We start from the raw sequence: 20,090 nt of genomic DNA, 5'->3' as shown, positions 1-20,090 counted from the left end.
ATGAGGGTGGTTGGCTCCTTTGTCAAAGATGAGGTGGCTGAGAATATCTGGAGTTGTTTTTGCATCTTCTAATCTATTCCACTGATCCTTGGGTCTGTTTCTTTGCTCAGTACCATGCTGTTTTTATCACAGTAGCTTTGTAGTATAGTTTCAAGTTGGGATTCTGATACCCCCAGCCATGTGTCTGTTGCCTAGAATTGCTTTTGCTATTCTAGGTTTCTTCTGCTTCCAAATGAATTTTTTGATTGTTTTCTCTAGCTCTGTGAAGTATATTGTTGGAATTTCAATCGGCATTGCATTAAATCTATATAGTAGTTTTGGAAGTATGGCCATTTTCACTATATTGGTTCTTCCTACCCAAGAATAAAGGATATCTTTCCATTTTCTTACATCCTCTTCGATCTCCTTCTTCAGAGTGCTGTAGTTTTCAGTGTAGAGGTCTTTTGCTTCCTTTGTTAGGTTGATTCCTAGATATTTCTTTTTTTTAGATGCTATTGTAAAAGGAATTATTTCCTGAATTTCTCTCTCAATGGGTCTCCTATTTGCGTATAAGAAGGCTATTTTTTTTTTTTGAGTGTTGACCTTATATCCAGCTACTCTACTGAATCTGTCAATTAGGTCTAGGAGACTTTTGACTGAGTTTTTTGGGTCTTCTATGTAAAGTATCATATCATCAGCAAATAATGACAGTTTCACTTCTTCCTTTCCTATCTTTATTCCTTTTATTTCTTTCTCTTATCTAATTGCTATGGCTAATGTTTCCAGAACAATATTGAACAGGAGTGGTGATAGTGGGCATCCTTGTCTTGTTCCTGATTTTAGCGTGAAAGTTTTAAGTTTTTGACCATTTAGTATGATGTTGGCTGTTGGTTTTTCATAGATAGCCTTAATCAGGTTGAGATAAAGACCTTCTATTCCAATTTTCTGTAGCATTTTTTATCATGAATGGGTGTTGGATTTTGTCAAATGCCTTTTCTGCATCTATTGAGATGATCGTATGGTTTTTGTCCTTGACTCTGTTAATATAGTGTTTACTATAAACATAATCATTTACTGATTTATGGATGTTGAACCATCCTTACATCCCTGGGATAAATCCGATTTGGTCAGGGTGTATGTTATTCTTGATGACACTCTGTATTCTGTTTGCCAGTATCTTGTTGAGGATTCTTGCATCTATGTTCATTAGGGAGATTGGTCTGTAGATCTCTTTTTGGGTTGGGTCTTTCTCTGGTTTTGGAATCAAAGTAACACTTGCTTCCAGGAATGAATTTGGAAGCCTTGCTTCCCTTTCAAATTCCTTGTTGAGTTTAAAGAGTAATGGCAATAGTTCTTTAAATGTCTTGTAGAATTTTGCAGTGAAGCCATCAGGACCTGGGCTTTTCTTTGTTGGTAAATTTTTTATTACATTTTCAATTTTACTCATTGTTATTGGGGTGTTTAGAATTTCTATATCTTCTTCATTTAATTTTGGCACTTTGTATGTATCTAGGAATCTGTCCATTTCTTCTGTGTTTTCCATTTTATTGGAGTACAGGTTCTCGAAGTAGGTATTGATGATCCTCTGGATTTCTGCTGGATCTGTTGTGGCTTCACCTTTTTCATTCTTTTTTTTTTTTAAGGGAAAATTTTAATTTTTTAAATTAAAAAATTGCCTTGAATATAGATTTTTATCTCCAAAGGGCATTTATAACAATTGGACATGATGGGTACTAGTATTCAAACTATAATGAATACTACTTATACTATGACATATATATGTACAACATTTTTATTACTGGCATCATCAACAACTGCGTTTCATCTCCCCCCCCCATTAACTTTATTGGTACATTTTAGGTATACAATACAGTTACATTCATCATTGGGATCTTGTACCATTACATGAGTATCTTGGTTCTTATTTTTTTTCCCCTTCCCTTGCCCTCCCTTCACCCCCTCCATCCTTCCCTATTTGCAAAGACCTTGTTTCCATTTTTTTCCTCTTCTCATATTTTTTCCTTTCCCTTTTTTCCCTTCCCCTACCCTCCCAATTCCCCTGCTCTTTTAGACCTTTTCTTCCTGTTACACAATATCAGTTATACATTTTTTAAATTACAATATTAAGATCTAGGAGACATTACCACAGATTTTACAGAATTTAAAAGGATATAGAAAGCATATTTCAAAAATCTTTTTTGAAATAAATTTGACAACTTCTTAAGAAGTAACTTAGAAGACAAATTAATGAAACTAACTCTGGAGGAAATATAAAATTTGAATAGCACCTATTAAAGAAACTATATTCCTAGCTTGAAAACCTACCTATATGACAACAGCAGGCTCATAAACATTTTAACTGATAAATTATATCAAACAATTAAAGCAGAAAAAAGAAGGACCACTTCTCCCTCATTTTAGGAACTCAACATTGTGCTAATCCTAAAACTGGATAAAGATAATAGAAGAAAAAAGTGTGAACATAGATAGAAATTTGTTTAACAAAACAAACTATTGGAAGTGAGATCTGGCAGTATGTAGAAAGTGGTTTTGTTATAGGTATAGCAGTGTTGGTTCAGCATTGGAAGATCATCCACCCCCAAAAGTCATCATTTTAACAGAGGAAAGGAGAAAACCATATGATCCTGTCACTAGTCGGAGAAAGAGTATTGGACTAAATTCTACAGCTGTTCATGGTAAAAGCTATCAGGAGACTAGGAGTAGAACAGAACCTTCTCAACAGATCAAAGACATGTATTCCATACTTCCAACAAAAACTCCTTCTATGAATGGAGACGATACAATGCTTTCTCTCTAAAGTGGGGAACAAGGGCATATATGCCTACTCTTCATCTGTCCATTAGACTTTGAAACATAGGTCTAAACCAAAATAGTCGGGCAATAAAATGACACAATTAGGATAGGACTGGCACAGCAGAAGCAAAATCTTTATATGTAGATGAAATGATCACCTACAGAGAAAATACTAAGAAATCTCTAGGAGCCCCTAGAACTTGTACTTGAATTTAGCAGGATTAGAAAACACAAGGTATATATAAAAATTCAGTTCTGTGTATACTTGCCATAAATGAAAAACTGGATATTGAAATTTAAAAGTTAAGTAGGAGTACAAAGGACCCAGAAAAGCCAAACACAAAAACAAAAACAGTGTTGGAAGACGTTTAGTACCTAATTTTAAGACTTCTTCTAAAGCTATAGTAATCAAGGCAGTGTTGGTGTAAGGAAAGACATATAGATCATTTGAATAAAACAGAGAATCTAGAAATAGAACCACACATATATGGTCCACTGAGTTTTGAAAGATTATTTAACATTAGCATTTTATAGAATATAAACTCGATTCAAGAGCTGAGGAAGAGATAGTGTCTTCAGCAAACAGCACTAGAACACCTGGTATCCGTATATAAAAAATTAACCTCAACCCTTTATTTCCATACATGAAAATAACTTGAAGGGATCTATGAACCTAAATAAGAAAGCCTAAAAGTATAAAACTTTAAGAAGAAATTATAAAGGAAAATATTTATGAATTCAGGGTAGGCAAGAACTACCTAGGATACAAAAACCATGATGTATAAAAGAAAAAAAATTGATGAGATTCCATCAAAATGTAGAACTTTAAATGACATCATTAAAATGAAAAGTAGTCCTTAAACAGACCATATTTCCAATGCATATAACCTATGACCAGACTATATAAAGAATTCTTAGAGCTCATTAATAGACAACCCAATTAAAATGTAGACATAAGAAGATGATAAGTAGACAGTCTAGCACAAGGAATGGTGTGCAATTCTAGAATCAGAAAAATACTAATCAGTACAGTAATAAGATTGAATTACACACTCATTAGGGAGATGAAGTCAAAAGTTTTAAAAGCCTTTTCATGACTTTTTCTTTTTGTTGGATTCTCCCCCTTTGCGTTTAATTTGTCATGCCCAGTGGATTCATTCTGCTGGGTTTCCTGGGGTTGTGATCCTCATTGTCTTTTCCTAGGGTAGTGTCTAAAATTTTTGGGAGTGCCGGTTTAGTATTCATGAAGTTCCTGAGGTGCTCTTTATCATGAAAGCATCTTATTTCTCTATCAATTTTGAAAGATAGTTTTGCAGGGTACATCAATCTGGGTTGGAGGCTGTTTTCCTTTAGGGCTTGAAATACATCACTCCAAGCTCTTCTTGCCTTGAGGGTTTGCATTGAGAAGTCTGCTGTGATTCTGATGGGCTTTTCTTTGTATGTGATTTGTTTCTTTTCTCTCACTGCTTGTAGAATTGTATTCTTCTGTTGGATTTCTGGAATCCTATTATATGCCTGTGTGTAGATATTTTTCGATTAAGTTCTTTTCCCCTCCTTGGGAAGTTTTCTGCCATCACTTCTGTGAACGGTTTTTTTTATGTCATCTGCACTCTCTCCTCTTTCCTCATTGACTCCAATCAGTCTTATGTTATTCTTCTTTGCATCGTCTAGCAGCTGCTGGATTGATTTCTCATGTTCCTTTACAATTTTAAAGCAATTTTTCTTTTCCTCCTCACTAATTGCAATCTTAGCTTCTATATGTGAAATTCTATCCTCACATTGGTTCATTCTGCTGCGCAGACTTTCGATGGAGTTTGTAATCTCTTGGAAATGTGTTTGTATCTGTTTTATGGATTCCATTTGTTTCCTATGTTGGGATTTCATCAAGTTCCTCAGATCCTCTATTTTTTATCTGTGTCCTTTCTAGATTTATTAATCATGTCTTGCACCATGAGCAAAATCTTTGCTGTTATCTGAGTAATTATTTCTGATTTCATTTTTCCCAGATCCTCTTTTGTTGCCAGTTCAGAGAGTCCAGGTGGTTGAGTATCAGATTATTCCATCTCGTTTCCCTTTGGGGTTGCTGTAGGTGATCTGGAAGTCTGTTTTTGAGGCTTGTTTATGTGTCTTCTCATTTCCACGGGGGGTGGGGTGTGCTTCTGGCGCCCACGCACCTCACCTTCTGTGCCCTAGGAGCTTGGGATGGCAGCAGGGGAGCTTCCTTCTGGGTGCTGGGACCGGCTGAGCTTCACTGCCCTAGGAGCCTGGGATGGAGACGGGGAGCTTCCTTCTGGGTGCTGGGACCAGCTGAGCTTCACTGCCCTAGGAGCCTGGGATGGAGGTGGGGAGCTTCCTTCTGGGTGCTGGAACCTGCTGAGCTTCTCTGCCCTAGAAGCCTGGGATCACCTTTTTCATTCTTAATTGCATGGATTTGAGCCATTTCTTTCCTTTTTTTGATAAGGTTGGCTAAAGGTTTATCGATTTTATTTATTCTTTCAAAGAACCCAACTCTTTGATTCATTAATTTTTTGTATCATTCTCTTAGTCTCCATTGAATTGATTTCTGCTTGGATCTTTATAATTTCCTTTCTTGTACAAACTTTGGGTTTGTTATGCTTTTCTTTTTCTAGGAGCTTGAGGTTCTGCATTAGGTTATTTAACTGAGTTCTCTCTGTTGTCCTAATGTGGGCATTCAATGCTCTGAATTTCCCGCATAGAACTGCTTTAATTGTGTCCCACAGATTCCTGTATGTTGTACTGGCATTATCATCTACTTGTAGAAACTGTCTAATTTCTTCTTTAATTTCCTCTGTCACCCATTGGTTGTTCAGGAGGGTGTTATTCAATTTCCGTGTGTTTGTGGGAGTTTTGTGGTTTCTTATGTTATTGACCTCCAATTTTATTGGACTATGGTCTGATAATATATAGGGGATAACTTCAGTTCTTTTACATTTACTTAGACATGTCCTATGAGCTAGCATGTGATCTATTTTGGAGAATGACCTGTGTGCAGCTGAAAAGAATGTGTATTCTGATTTTGTGGGGTGGAACACTCTATAAACATCTATTAAGTCCATTTGTTCAATAGCTTGGTTCAGTTCTAGAATTTCATTGTTAGTTTTTCTTCTAGATGATCTGTCTATTTGTGATTGAGGGGTGTTGAGGTCTTCCACTACAATTGTATTAGTGCTTATTTGGTTTTTCATGTCCATTAATATTTGTTTTGTATAGTTGGGGGCATTCATATTTAGTGCATATATATTTAGGATTGTCATCTCTTCCTCTTGGATTGTTCCCTTCACATGTATGCAGTGACCATCTTTGTCTCTCTTAATTAGTTTTGGTTTGAAATCTACTTTGTCTGCAAATGAGATTGCTACACCTGCTTTGTTCCAAGTTCCTGTCACTTGGAGAACTGTTTTCCATCCTTTTACTATCAGTCTATGAATTTCCTTTTGAGTTAGGTGTGTTTCTTGTATACAGCATATTGGGCCAGGGATTTAGCTCAGTGGTTCCGGCACCTGCCTCGCAAGCCCAAAGTCCCAAGTTCGATCCCCGGTACCAAAAAAAAAAAGTTAAATTTTGGGCTGGGGATTTAGCTCAGCGGTGCTGCCGCCTGCCTCGCAAGCGCAAGGTCCCTGTTCAATCCCCAGTACCAAAAAAAAAAAAAAAAAAAAAAAAAGACCAGCATATTGCTGGGTTTTGCTTCTTAATCTATTCTGTCAGTCCATTTCTTTTGATTGGTGAATTGAGGCCATTAACGTTGATAGTTATAATTGAGAGATATTGACTCATCCTTGTCATGATGTTTTACTGTTGTTGGGTCTTTTATTTCCTATTTTCCTCCCTTTCCCTTTAGTGTCTTACCTTGTGTGGTGTCTTCTCTCTGTTGGGCCTCATGGTGTTGTGACCTTCATTTTCTTTTTCTAGGATATTGCTTAAAATTGTTTGGAGTGCTGGTTTTGTGTTCATGAAATTTCTCAGGTGTTCTTTGTCATGAAAGTTATCTAATTTCCCCATCGATTTTGAAAGATGATTTTGCCGGATACAACAGTCTAGGTTGGAAGTTACTTTCTTTTAGGGTTTGAAATACTTCACTCCAGGCTCTCCTTGATTTGACGTTTTGTGTTGAGAAATCTGCCGTGATTCTGATGGGCTTTCCTTTGTAGGTGATTTGTTTCTTTTCTCTAATTGCCTGTAGAATTTTGTTCTTCTGTTGGGTTTCTGGGATCTTGACTATTATATGTCTAGTTGTAGATTTTTTTTGATCGTGGCTAGTTGGAGTTCCATATGCCTCATTTATCTGTTTGTCCAATTCTCCACCTCTGTCTGGGAAGTTTTCTACTGTTACTTCTGTGAACAGTTTTTTTATGTCAATTGTATTTTCTCCTGTTTTTTCGTGGACTCCTATCAGTCTTATGTTATTCTTCTTTGCATCATCTAGCAGCTCTTGGATTGATTTCTCATGGTCCCTTACTATCTTTAAGAAATTTCTGTTTTCATGGTCCTTAACCACAATCCTGTCTTCTATATCTGATATTCTGTCTTCAGATTCTCTTAGTCTGCTCTGCATGCTTTCAATAGAGCTTTTAATCTCCTGAATATCTGTTTGAATCTGTTTCATGGATTCCATTTCTTTCTTATGTTGGGTGATCATGGTTTCCATTTCTTTCTTTTTTTTTTTGGTACCAGGAATCCAACTTGGGACCTTGGATTTGTGAGGCAGGCAGCAGAACCACTGAAGTAAATCCTTGGCCCCTCCATTTCTTTCTTATGCTGGGCATTCATGGCTTCCAGCATGTTTCTGATCTCATCTATTTTCTTATCTGTTTCTGCTCTAGAGCCTCTAATCATGTCTTTCACTCTACTCACCATCTGTGTATTTATCTGGGAGATTATTTCTGCTTTGAATTTTTCTAGAGCCTCATGCATCTGCTTTTCTACTTCCGGTGCTATCAGTTCAGCATGTCCAGGTGGTTGATTATCAGACTTTTCCACCTCATTTCCCCCAGAATTTCCCTATGGTGGCATGGAAGCCTGCGTTTGTGCCTTGCTTAAATGTCTTCTCATTTTTGTTTTTGGTACTGTCTTTGATTTAATTCCTCAGTTGATATTTCAAAACTGCTTAATGTAAGTATCTTTGTTGGTTGTGTTTAAAACCCTTGTGGAATGATTGCTTTTCAGAGGTGTCTTCCAGATATAGCTTGTGTTTAGGTTTTGAGACTCTAATGACTCAGAGACTATTTTATTTTCCTTATACCAGGAAGGAAAACTGATTAGATCATTCACAACATTTTAGCCCAAATGATACAATCAGCAATACTATAGCATCAAGTGCAGCTTAGAAAATGACAATTAGTGGTGGTTATTAATCTATCACATTTAACTACATTAATTAAATCAAAACCAAGGCCCAACCCAGCATATGTTTATAGTGAATAAACTCTTCAATACAGCATCTTTCTCCTTCGGGGTGGGGAATTAGAAGGAATTGGGGAGGGAGGGACAGGTAGAAAGATCAGGAAAGATTAGCAGTGAGGCCAGAAGACACAGGAAGATCACACAAAGTCTAAGAAATTGTTAAAGGCAAGAGGAAAAGGCAGAATGAAAGAATAAAGATGTGAACAGAATCACCTAACAGCAACAGGGAGGCTAGATACTGTATTTACTTTCCTTTAGAACTAATGATAATCAAGAGAAGGAAAAAGAGAAGAAAAGAAAAATAAAGAAGAAATCTGAATTCAGTGCAGAAAGGAACAAATAGGGAGATAAAGAGCAATGTGGGACAGCAAGAGAACAAGTGAGAGAGACAGAGAAAGAAAAGATAAAAGAAAGAAAAGTAAAAATTTGAAAAGAGTAGGAAAAAAGTAAAAATTAAGAATTAAAAATAAGAGAAAAAAATTTTTTTTTCTTTTTTGCAAATAGCAAAAAATAAAAATGATGGGCCTCCTTCAGGGTATGTCTCTGCTGTCACAGTAGGCAACATAGGAATCCATGTGCATATACAAGTCAATGAGTCTCAGCAAGCCAGCAGCAGACCTGTGAGATTCAGGCAGATTTCTGGCTGCTAGTCCCAAGTTGAGCTCCCTGTCCTCCTGCAGGGTTGAACTCTGCAAAGTTCTACTGCAGGTTCCAGTTGCCCTTCCCCTGAAGATAGTGCAGGTTTTGATGGGAGGTGATGATCCCAGATGATGATCCCTCCAACTTACCAAGTATGGTCGTCTGGTGTGCCTTTATTGTAGAGATTCTCTTTACTTTTCTGCTGAACTTCAGTTTTCATCAAGGAGCCTGAGAAGCCCTCTTTCTGTTACTAACTTCTGCTCTATCTTGTGGCGCTCAGGACAAGGGCCTTTATAATCCCCTGCGCCTCTCTATTGTGGAACCAGGTAGCAGAAGAGCCGGGAGGGCAGAGGTGGGGGGTGGGGGGTGGGACTGGGCCTTGCAGGCACCTGCATGGCTAAGTGGAGCGCCAGATGGGGACGGGGCTCCAAGCCGTGCCTGGGACCTCACTGTGGTGGGGGCAGAGCCCGGGATGGAGTGGGGAGGGGGCTTCACGCTGCTTGGCTCCCCTGCTTGCCCTGATTGGTTGCGCCGAGCGGAGTGCCGGATGGGGCCAGGGCTCCAAGCTGCTCCTGGGACTTCACCATTGTGTGGCTCCTCCACATCTTTTCATGGCTTCATTTTTTTTATTTTTTGGCACTGAATAAAATTCCATTGTCTGGATAGATCACAGTTTGCCCATTGGCTAACTGAAGGGCATCTGGGTTGCTTTTATGCTGTGGCAATTATAAATAAAACTGTTACACCCAAGGGAAGGTGTTTGTATGGACATATTTTCAACTAATTTGGGTAAGTACCAAGAAGCATAATTCTGGATTGTATGGTAAGAGTGTAGTTTTGTAAGAAACTTCCAAACTGTTCTCCAAAGTGGCTGTACCACTTTACATTCCCAACTAGCAATGAACAAGATTTCCTCTTGCTCCATATCTTTGGCAGCATTTGGTATTATTATTTTTTATTTCAGCCATTCTCATAGGCATGGAATGGCATCTCATTGTTATTTTAATTTGAATTTCCTAGTGTTAATGATGTTGAACATCTCATGTATTTGCTTCTGCATCTCTTCAGTGAAATATCTGTTCATGTCTTTTGCCCATTTTCTAATGGAGTCAATTGCTTTTTTATTTCTGGAGTTTTGAGAGATCTTTAAAGATTTAAGTATTAGTGTTTTGTCACATGATTAGTATTTGTCAGGTTTGCAAATATTTTCTCCCACTCTGGCTAGTCTTTTCATCTGCATAATAGGGTCAGTCTTTCATAGAGTAAACATTTTGAATTTTGTGAAGCAAAACATTTATTGGTACATTTTAGATTTTGTTGTAGTCAGAAGGATTCAGCAAGGGAATATATTAAATACAGGACACATAACTTATAAGGTTATTTTATGATAATTACCCAAAGAGTCAAATGCAAAGGATTACAAGAAATTAACTGCACACTAGAAACCCATAGGATTCAGCTAAGGGGGTAGATCCCAGCAGTTTCCCATACAAGTCCAGCTGAAGCCCTAGCGTCCAAGGCAATGTGTCATGCTTGTGCGTGTTGAGGATCTGCACCTGGAAGGCCCAAAGGCTAGTGGAAGCCAGACAATCTATGCTGGTGACATGAAGGATTTCTGCCACCAAGCTGAGGGATCCACATTGGAGCCAGGAATTGATGCTCACGGTGAAGATCAGAGCTCCCCTGATGAAAACAGCAGCCATTCCCAGCGACAGCAAGATCCCAAGTTCCTCCTCCGATGAGAACATCCTAGTTTGCATCAGGAAAACCATCTCCAGCAAGCTTCTCCTAGCAAATCAACAGGTCAATATCTTCCCCTCCAGTTCTCTTTTTATGGCTATTGGTAACAATCTTCAGGTGGATCTTTCACACCCAGACCATGCTGATTCAGTTCAGCTGGGCATAGACCATTAGTTAATCCACCACAGATATACATAATGATAACATTCATCACAGAGAATTTGTACCTGTACATGATATATCTTGCTTCTTCCTTTTTATTCCACTTTCCTACCCTCCCTTCAACCCTTCTTCCCCTCCTTACTTACAAAAGCTTTGTTTCCATTTTTTCCTTCTATTCTCTCTTTTTTCTTGTTCCTTCTTTCCTTCTCCCCTGCCCCTCTTGTTCCCCTTCTCATCTGAACATTGTCTTCCCATTTCCCAATATCTATTACACATTTTGGTCCTTATTTCCACTTTCAGTTTCTCACACCAGAGAAACAATCCAGTATTTAAACATGTGTGTCTGATTTATTTCACTTAAGAGTATGGTTTCAAGGTGTATCCATTTACCTAGAAATGTCTCAAGCTTATCCTTTATGGCAGAGGAGTACTCCATTGTATAAAAAAACCACATTTTCTTTATCCATTCGTCAACTGATGGGCATTTGGGGTGTTTCCAACATTTAGCTATTGCAAACTGTGCCACTATAATCATGGGTGTGGATGTATCACTGTGGTATGATGCTTTTAATTCTTTTGGGAAGATACCAAGAAGGAAAATACCTGGGTTGAATGGAACCTCTAGTCTTAGTTCTTTGAGGAATTTCCACACTGATTTCCACAGTGGTTGCACCAGTCTACGTTCCCACCAACAATGGAGAAGGGTTCCTTTTTTCTCCACAGCCCTGCCAGCATTTGTTATTGGCTGATTTCTTGATAATAGTCATTCTTTCTGGAGTGAGGTGGAATCTCAGCATTGTTATAATTTGCATCTCACAAATGACCAGTGAGCTGAACATTTTTTCATATATTGCCATTTCTACTTCTTCATCTGAGAAGTGTCTATTCATTTCAGATACTCATTTTTGGATGGGGTCTTTAATTTGGGGGGCCTGACTTTTTTGAGTTCTTTTTATATTCTAGATATTAGTCCTTTATTTGAGGAAAAGTTGGCAAAACTTTTTCCCCACATTTTGCATTGTCTCTTCACTCTGTTGATGATTTCTTTTCCTGTGCAAAAACTTTTTAATAAGATGAGATCCCAGTTGTTGATTCTTTGTTATAGTTACTATGTGATCAGGATTTTGTTCATAAAGTCTTTCCCTACACCAGTGTCTTCAAGAGTTCTACCTATTCTATCTTGCAGCAGATTTAGTATTTGTTTAGATCCTTGCTCTATTTAGATCTTTGATCCATTTTGATTTGAGTTTAGTGCATGGTGAAAGATAGGGGTTTTTGGGGGTTTTTTTGGTACTGGGGATCGAACTTGGGTCCTTGTGCTTGTGCAGCGTTATGGATCTAGTTTTAATCTTCAGCATATGGAAAGCCAGTTTTTCCAGCAGTTTTCCATTTATTAAAGAAGTTATTTCTGGGATTTAGATCAGTGGTTCTGCCACATGCCCTGCAAGCGCAAGGATCCGAGTTTGATCCCAGTACCAAAAAAAAAAAAAAAAAAGAAGAAGAAGAAACTATTGATTTTTCATGGTCTCTTGCTATTTTTAAAGAAATCTTTCTTTTCATGGTCACTAACCACAATCCTGTCTTTTCTATCTGATATTCTCTCCTCACATTGGCTCATTCTGCTGTGCATACTTTCAATGGAATTTTTAATCTCCTAGATATCTCTTTGAATCAGTTTCATGGATTCCATTTCTTTCCTATGTTGAGTGTTAATGGTTTCCATATTTTCCTAAGCTCCTCTATTTTTTATCTGTATCTGCTCTAAAGTCACTAACCATGTCTTTCATTATGGTCACCATCTCTGTAGTTATCTGAGGAACTATTTTTGCTTTGATTTTTTTCCTATAGCCTCATTCATGTGCTTTGTTACTTCCGTTGTCCAAGGGGTGGGTTTCAAATTGTTCTACCTCTTGGGCCCCTGGGTTTGCTTTTGGTGAGCTGGAAATTTGGGGTTGCATCTTGCTTAAGTGTCTTCTCATTATATATATATATACATATATATATATATTTTTTTTTTTTTAAAGTTTAATTCCTGGGTTGATGCTTGTAAATTGCTTATGGTAAGTAGCTTTATTGCTAGTATTTAGAACCTCTAGGAAATGACTACTTCTCAGAGATGTCTTCCAGGTGTAGCTGGCTTTTGGGTTTTCAGTCTGTTGCAAGATCCTACTGTAGGGGGCCACTGTGAGATATGTCAAAGCCTAGTGTCTGAGGCTGTCTGAGGGCACCTGAGGGCACAATCCCATCATTTAGCACAGGTGCATGATGGGGCTTCATTATATAATAAATGAATCAGGATAGACAACCATGCATGCACCACACAGCCTGCAAGGATGCCCAGAATGTTTTGTCTTACTGTGTCTCAGTGAGCTGATAAAGAACTACTATAAGTTCTGTGCTGGAAATGAAAGTTTGGTTCCTGCTTTGTAATATTTGCTCCATGAGTGTTCTTTTCTTTGGGAACCTCACCGGACTGGACCTCTCTTCAGCCCACCAGCCCCAACACCTACTTCTTCAGTTTATCAGTGATGAGAAGTTGCTGCCATTTGACCTAGCTCCTGGTTCTTTGACACTGGCCTATAGTATAGTTTATGACCCTTAGGCAATTTCAGTCTTGGCACACAAGGAAGAACAACTGATTAGAACAATTATGTGACCTTGGCTGAAGTAGTACAATCAGCAACAATGATATCATCAAATACAGCCTAGAAAATGACAAATGGTGGTAACTATTAATTTGCCACCTTTAACCTTATAAACTAGATTTATGGTTATATAAAAAAACTAAAACAAATAAGAAAATTATATACAGTAAATATGCCCTCAGTATGCCCTCAGGGGAGAAAATTTAAAGGAGGTTAGGGGGAAAAAATAGAGAAATAGGAGAAGAGGAAGAGATTAGAAGAAGCAAGGTTGGAGAACAAAGGAAGATTATGCAAACTTTGGGAAACTGGTGAAGAAGACAGGAGAGAGAGAGAAGGAAGAAATAACAAGAACAGAACAACAACAAAAAAACTAGAACAATGTTCACACTTATATAAAAACAAGAACAAACAAGAAAAAAACAAAACAAAACAAAAACAAGAAAAAAGAAAAAAAAGAGAAGAAAATAAGAGGAATAAAAAAGTCCACTTCAAGGCCTCTGCTCTAACTGGTAGACAAAGTGGGCAGACAGAGTCCAGATCCATGTTGATTAATCCCAACAAGCCAGTCATAGATTTACAGCAGGGTAGTGGATAATCTCAGCAAGCCTACACATTTAGTTCTGAAGCTCAGGCTGGTTTCTGGCTGTGAGGCTGGAACCTGTTTTGTTCAGCCTGCAATATTCCCTGTGGCTCCTGGTGGCTTGAACTTCGCTCCTTGACCTCCTGCTGACTTGAACTTGGTTCCACCTCACCTTAATGGAGCCAGCCCACAGCTGCTCTGAGTTCTGCGCTCATTTGACTGCTCTCCAAGATGGCTACTGGCCAATTGTTCTTTACTGGGGGAATGTCTCACCCCAAATAATTCACCAGCTACTGCAGTCCACTGCATCCACTGCTCTGTTCTTCTGGTGCATTTCTCTGTGGAAGCTTCTGGGGTCACCAGTAGTCACAGTGCATCTGCAGGTTCGAGCAGCCCTTCCCAGCAGTGAGTCAGGGCTCAGGGAGAAAGTGCCGCTTGCCACCTCCTTCTTCTTCATTGAAATCGCTCTCTTCACTCTCCCCATGGGCTTCAATTCTTGCTTCAGATCCTTGCTAGGTCCTGGGGACCCACTTCCCTTCTTCTCTTTCTCACGTTGCTATATCCCAGCACCTGGACAGCAAATCTCAAAGAGGCTATTTCCCTGCCATTACTACTCCCAACATTTTGAATTTTGATTAAATCTAATTTCTGAACTTTTCCTGTTACAGATTGTGCTTTTGGTATCATGTCTAACAACTTTTGGCCTGGTCCTAGGTTCTGAAAATTTTCTATTTTTTTCTAAAAGTTCTATAATTTTATATATTATATTGAGATTAGTGACACATTTTGAATTAATTTTTGTATAAGGTGGGAGGCTTAAACCATATTTTTGTAGATTCCTTTGGACTTTTTACATAGACAATTATGTCATTTGCCAATAGGGATGGGCTTTTTTATTTTTTTGTGTTTTATTTCCTTGCCTTATTGGACTGGATGGCACTTCTAATTCAGTGATTATTTCTTCTGTTCCCTCCATTCTGCTGTTGAGCCCATCTACAGACAATTTTACTTTGTTTATTATATTTTTCTGTTCTAAAATTTTCATTTGATTTTTCTTTATAGTTTCTGGCTTTGTACCAAGGTTTTATATATTTTTATTTGTTTTAAGTGGATTTACACTTTATCATGGCTGCTTTAAAATCTTTATCAGATAATCCTAACATCTCTGTCATCTCAGTGTTGGTATCTATTGTCCTTTGTCATTCAACTTGAGATCTTCCTGGTTCTTGATTGATGAGTGCTTTTTGCTTGAAACCTGGGCATTTTATGTCATATTGGGACACTTAAGTGTCTTACTTAACCCTGTTTTGTTTTGTTTTTAAACCAGATTTTTTTGACCTGGCCTTGAATTTACTATATAGTCCAGGCTGGCCTTGAACCTGTGGCATCCTCCTGCCTCAGTCTCTAGAGTGCTGGGATTACAGGCATGCACCACCACACTCAGTTTAACCCGGTTTTAGCTGGCTTCGTTTGACACACTCTGACAGGGGAAGGGGGTGGTGCTACCTTGGTATTGCCCAATGAAGGTAGAAATCCAGATTGCCTATCCTGCTTCCTCTGACACCCAATGGAAGGTTCCTTGTTTCTGTTGGCTAAGGTATGAGATTCAGCTCTCCACTCTCCACTAATACCGTGGTTTTAGGGGAGCATTTGTCATTACTAGGGTGAAAGTCTCAGCTCCCTACTTGGCTTCTTCTGATACCACCCAGGTGGGGGTATTGAGTCCACTTGTTCCTTCTTGGTGAGGCGAAGGTCTGGATTCCCCACTCAGCCTTTGTAACATGAATGAGGTGGAGCTGCAGCTGTCCCTCTGGCATTTGGCTGGGATAGGGTGTTTATTGCCAAAGAATTTTCTGCTTGCCAGGCCACCCCTTTGCTTGTCCTTTGGACACAGACATCAGCTTTTTGGGAGTTTCTATTTGTGCCCATTAGCATATCCAGGTTGCTAGATTCTCCATTACCTCATCTGGGATAATGAGACAAATAGGAACCCCAAAGAAGTCCCATTCTTGGGCCCTGAGGTCCGTGGCTCATCTATCTTCTTTCTGCCTCTTAGAGTATTTTTATGTTTGTCTTATACACAACATAGATTTTTTTTTTAGTTGTACTTAGCACAAGGAATAGGAAAAATACTCCTACTTCATCTTCTTGCAAGTGGACATCCCTTTAAAAATATTACATTGATGTGTAACTTATAGTATCATAGACCAATCTTTCCATATGTGTGTAATTTGGGAACTACCTACCAGCAGGCTCCCTTGTCTTGGGAGGGACACATTTTTATTTGTGTCTTTGAGAAACCTAGGGGCTATCAGAAGGATTGGTGAGAGGTGGTAGAGGGAACAGCAACCAGGAGCTCATCTGTCTCTGTGGAGTGAGGTGGCCTGGGTTCTGTGGAAGACTTCCAGGTCTGTCCAGGCCTGTTGGCTGAACATGTTTCCCCTCTTTGGCCTGGATCACCAGATAGGGTCAAGTATGCCAGGGTTGTCTGATGCAGGTGGGGAAGCTCTGCTCTGTCTGCTATCAGACTCACTGACAGGAAGCAGAACCAAATTCCAGCCGTTGGATGCCCTCTTTCCTGACCTTTGGGGTCAGCTGTTCATTTCCTGTTGCTCAACCTCACTCCACAGTGAGTGTACATTAATTTTATCCATAAATATGCTGTCTTTTGGATCCTGCTGCATCTGTTTACTCTGCTCAGCCCTGGTTTATAGGGTTGTAAAGGGGAGAGCAATTGGCTGGGGGTTAGAAAGACAGGACAGAGAAACACTTTGTGTAAGAGACAGATACTAGAGTCACATGGGCTTGGCTGTAAGTCACTTAGGTAGTCTCAATTTCCTCATCTGTAAAATGGAGCCAGTTATTACCAGCTTTGGAGGAATGAAGAGGAGGGTTGGGAATTCCATTGTACGAAGGACTCAGCATATAGTAGGAACCAATAAATAATACATGATCATTATTATCAATGTGATAAACTAATGGAAAATTGTACTTCTCTATCTACTTGGCACCTTTTCACAAGCTTAGTCCCTAAGCCCTGTTCCTGTAGGAGTCTTTAGGCTTGACAGAGAAGGGATAAGGCTTTGGGAGCGAGATCTCAGAGCCAAAGCAGGACTGGCTAGTGCCTGGGAAAATCTGGGCACAGTGAGGTGAGCAGCTCACAGCTAGCATTTATTAAGTACCAACTATACACCATACTCTGTATAATGCCCCTCTGTGGGAGTAATCATATCTTCAGTTTTACTGCAGAGGAAACTGGAGTTGTATAGAACCAGTATCTGAACTGAGCCCCATTTGGTGTCAAAGCCTGGGTGCTGCCCAACTAATCCTGTTCAACCTCACTCCACCTAATCTTGCTAGTACCCTCTTGAAGGAGGGTACAGGCCAGCTGGCCAATAGAGGACATGCACAGAGGCTTGGACAGTAGCTGCTCCCCAGCTTTACTCATTCTGGCTGTCTGCCCATCAAGCCAGCTGCACAGGGCCACTTCTCACTTCAGAGGAGTCCGAGTGCCTGGGTCCAGCTGGACAGAGTCTGGGGGCTGAGGGGAGTTTGTGTCATAGGGGGCCAGCAGGGCATGTTTCTTAACTTCCTCTCTGACTGGATGCTCCAGACCCAGGGTGATGGTGGACTATGTTGGAGTTGGAATAGCAGTGGCACTGAGGAGGTGAGGAGTCTGGAGCCAAGTCTCAGCTCTTGAGGGTGGGTGATAATGTGTAAGAGGAAACTGGCTGCCAGAGGTTAGGATCCCTACTTAACCCCATTCTCTGCTGCCAATCAGGGTGAGCAGCCAGCTTCAGCATTGTCACCTCCTTTCCCTGCTGCCCTCCTCTTCAGTTTGTGCCTCAGCTTGTGGTCCTGCTTTCCCCACCTCTGCATCCACCCTCTGTCTTGCTCCTCTCCCCACTTTTACCATCCTCTATCTACCCAGCTTTTTACCTCTGAAGGAAAGCAGCTATATTTTAATTTTGTCATCTCTACTTTTTTTTCATTATAGGTCTATTTCAGCTGTCAACACTTCAATGTAAGAAACTGCTATGTCTGAGAAGTGATTTAACCTCTCCAAGACTCAGCTTTCTTGTCTGAAAAATGGTAGTGGTGGGGTGTGCTGTGAGCTAACACTTCAGGAGCTGGTTAATAAGAGGGAGCTCCAGTCTCCAAGTACCTCCTGCTCCTTCTCCCACTCCCATGCACTGGCCTCCACTTTTTGATCCCTTGCCCATGCCAACTGCTAGAGCAACGGCCCTCATAACTCTCCTGAAAATTCTGCTTTTGTGATTACCTTCTATTATTTTTAGAGCACAGAATCCAGTTTTCTCAGCCTGATGTCCATAGCCTTTCTGGCTCCTGCCAGCTTCTTCATACTACTTGCCTTACCATGTCCATATTCACACACTAGCTATCCACCTTGGGGCCTGCTATGGGGTGAATTATGGACCTCCCTCATATATTGCAGTCCTAACTTCTAGAATGTCAGAATGTGATTCTATTTGGAGTTAGGGTCTTTAGAGTGGAAATAACGTTAAAATGAGGTCATGAGGGTGGGCCCTTGTCCAATACGACTTTGGACATATAAGAAGAGGAGATGAGGACACAGACATACATAGAGGAAGTACCACAGGAAGACACCAGAGCAAGACAGCTGTCAAGGAGACAGACCAAGGAGAAAGAACTCAGAGGAAACCAACTGTGCCAACACCTTGATTTTGGACTTCTAGCTTCCAGTACTGGGAGGAAATAAACTCTTGTTGTTTAAGCTAGGTGGTGGTGCTTTGTTATTGCAGCCCTAGCAGACTTGTTCAGGGCTTACAACAGGCTACTTACTAATGGCCTCAAATTTAAACTTTCCTTTGTCAGATGGATTCTTTAGTGTTTAAGGCATCCACTAAAAACTTTAAACGTGTGTCTTAGCTTCTACAACCCTGTTTTGGCATTATTTCATTTGTTAATGTTCTAGAAGTATCTTAGGATTTCCTCTAGTCCCCATCATCCAGTTTTCTCCTTCTCCAGAGTGTCACTGTGACTGCTGCTGTTTGTGGGGCCACCCTGACCATTGCTTGCACTTAGGGCCCTTGGGAGTTGCTGTGAGGTCTGTGGAAAGGGCTGCCAGAACGAGGCCCTCAGGCCAGGCACCCACATGTCTGTTGTATGTGAGAATCGGTAACAGCCCTTCGCTTCTAATCAGGAATGGACTCAGTCTAATGGACAGGTGTCTGGGTATCTATCAGTCCACCACAGTTTTGCCTGGGTAACCATGAGTCTGTGGTGTCTGTTTATTTAGCTATCACCTACTTATTTATAACTATACCTTTAGGATGCTTTAAGTCTTTCCTTTTAATTAAAAACAAAACAAAACATGTCCTAACTTCTGTTACTGGCAATGGCAGAACCTTAAATTCCTTAAAACCTTAAAACTCCAGAACAAACTAGAAATACTAAATGAAATAGAAGAATCATCCTTTAATGTTTATAACTGATATTGGTAAAGATCAATACACTTAGCTGGGTTTGGTGGGGGACACCTATAATCCCAGCACCCTAGGAGGCTAAGGCTGTTCAAGCCCAGCCTGGGCAATTTAGCCATTTATTGAGACCCTGTATCAAAATTTTAAAAAATTGGGCCGGGTATTTAGCTCAGTGGTTCTGCTGCCTGCCTCACAAACGCAAGGTCCCGAGTTCAATCCCCGGTACCAAAAAAAGAAAAAAAGGTATGGAGGGATTGAGGATATAGCTCAGTGAAGGCCCTTGATTTAATCCTCACCATTGCCAAAAAAGCCCCCCAAACAAAAACAAAATGATCAATATGCTTGATAATATTCTGTGTTGTTGAAGATAGCCCTAAATTATATTAATGCAGGTGCCAGATGGTGTGAGAATGGGAATATTTCTTACAGCGCAGTTTGGAAGAGGAAAATGTGAGCAGTGCTTTAGCTATCTGTCACTAGAGGGTTGAGACAATAGCCTAAGGTGCCTATGCCAAGAGGTTGTCCAAAATAGCAATTACCTCCAGTCTGTTGGCCGTGAGCACTTAGAGGCAGGGTTTAAGAACATGAATCTGGCCATGTGCCTCCCTGCTTAAAACTGTGTGTGATTCCCACTGTCATGCAAGT

The 20,090-nt window shown here is 39.9% G+C and overlaps 1 protein-coding gene across 1 annotated transcript in view; it reads left to right on the top strand.

Annotated features, from left to right (window-relative positions):
* Positions 1 to 18,740, top strand: part of Mapk7 (mitogen-activated protein kinase 7) — a 36,067-nt gene extending 17,327 nt beyond the window's left edge. Inside the window, exon 8 of the transcript XR_015448350.1 lies at positions 17,978 to 18,740. The gene's annotated coding sequence lies outside the window, so the exon portion shown is untranslated. The remainder of the gene's footprint in view (positions 1 to 17,977) is intronic.
* The last annotated feature ends 1,350 nt before the right edge of the window (positions 18,741 to 20,090 follow it).

The sequence above is a fragment of the Heterocephalus glaber genome, unplaced genomic scaffold (genome assembly GCF_053883595.1).
Source record: "Heterocephalus glaber isolate CG9 unplaced genomic scaffold, H.glaber_assembly_v1.0 deba00001813, whole genome shotgun sequence".
Taxonomy (NCBI): domain Eukaryota; kingdom Metazoa; phylum Chordata; class Mammalia; order Rodentia; family Bathyergidae; genus Heterocephalus; species Heterocephalus glaber.
The sequence above is the reverse complement of the archived record's forward strand: the minus strand, read 5'-3'. Positions and strand labels throughout refer to the sequence as shown.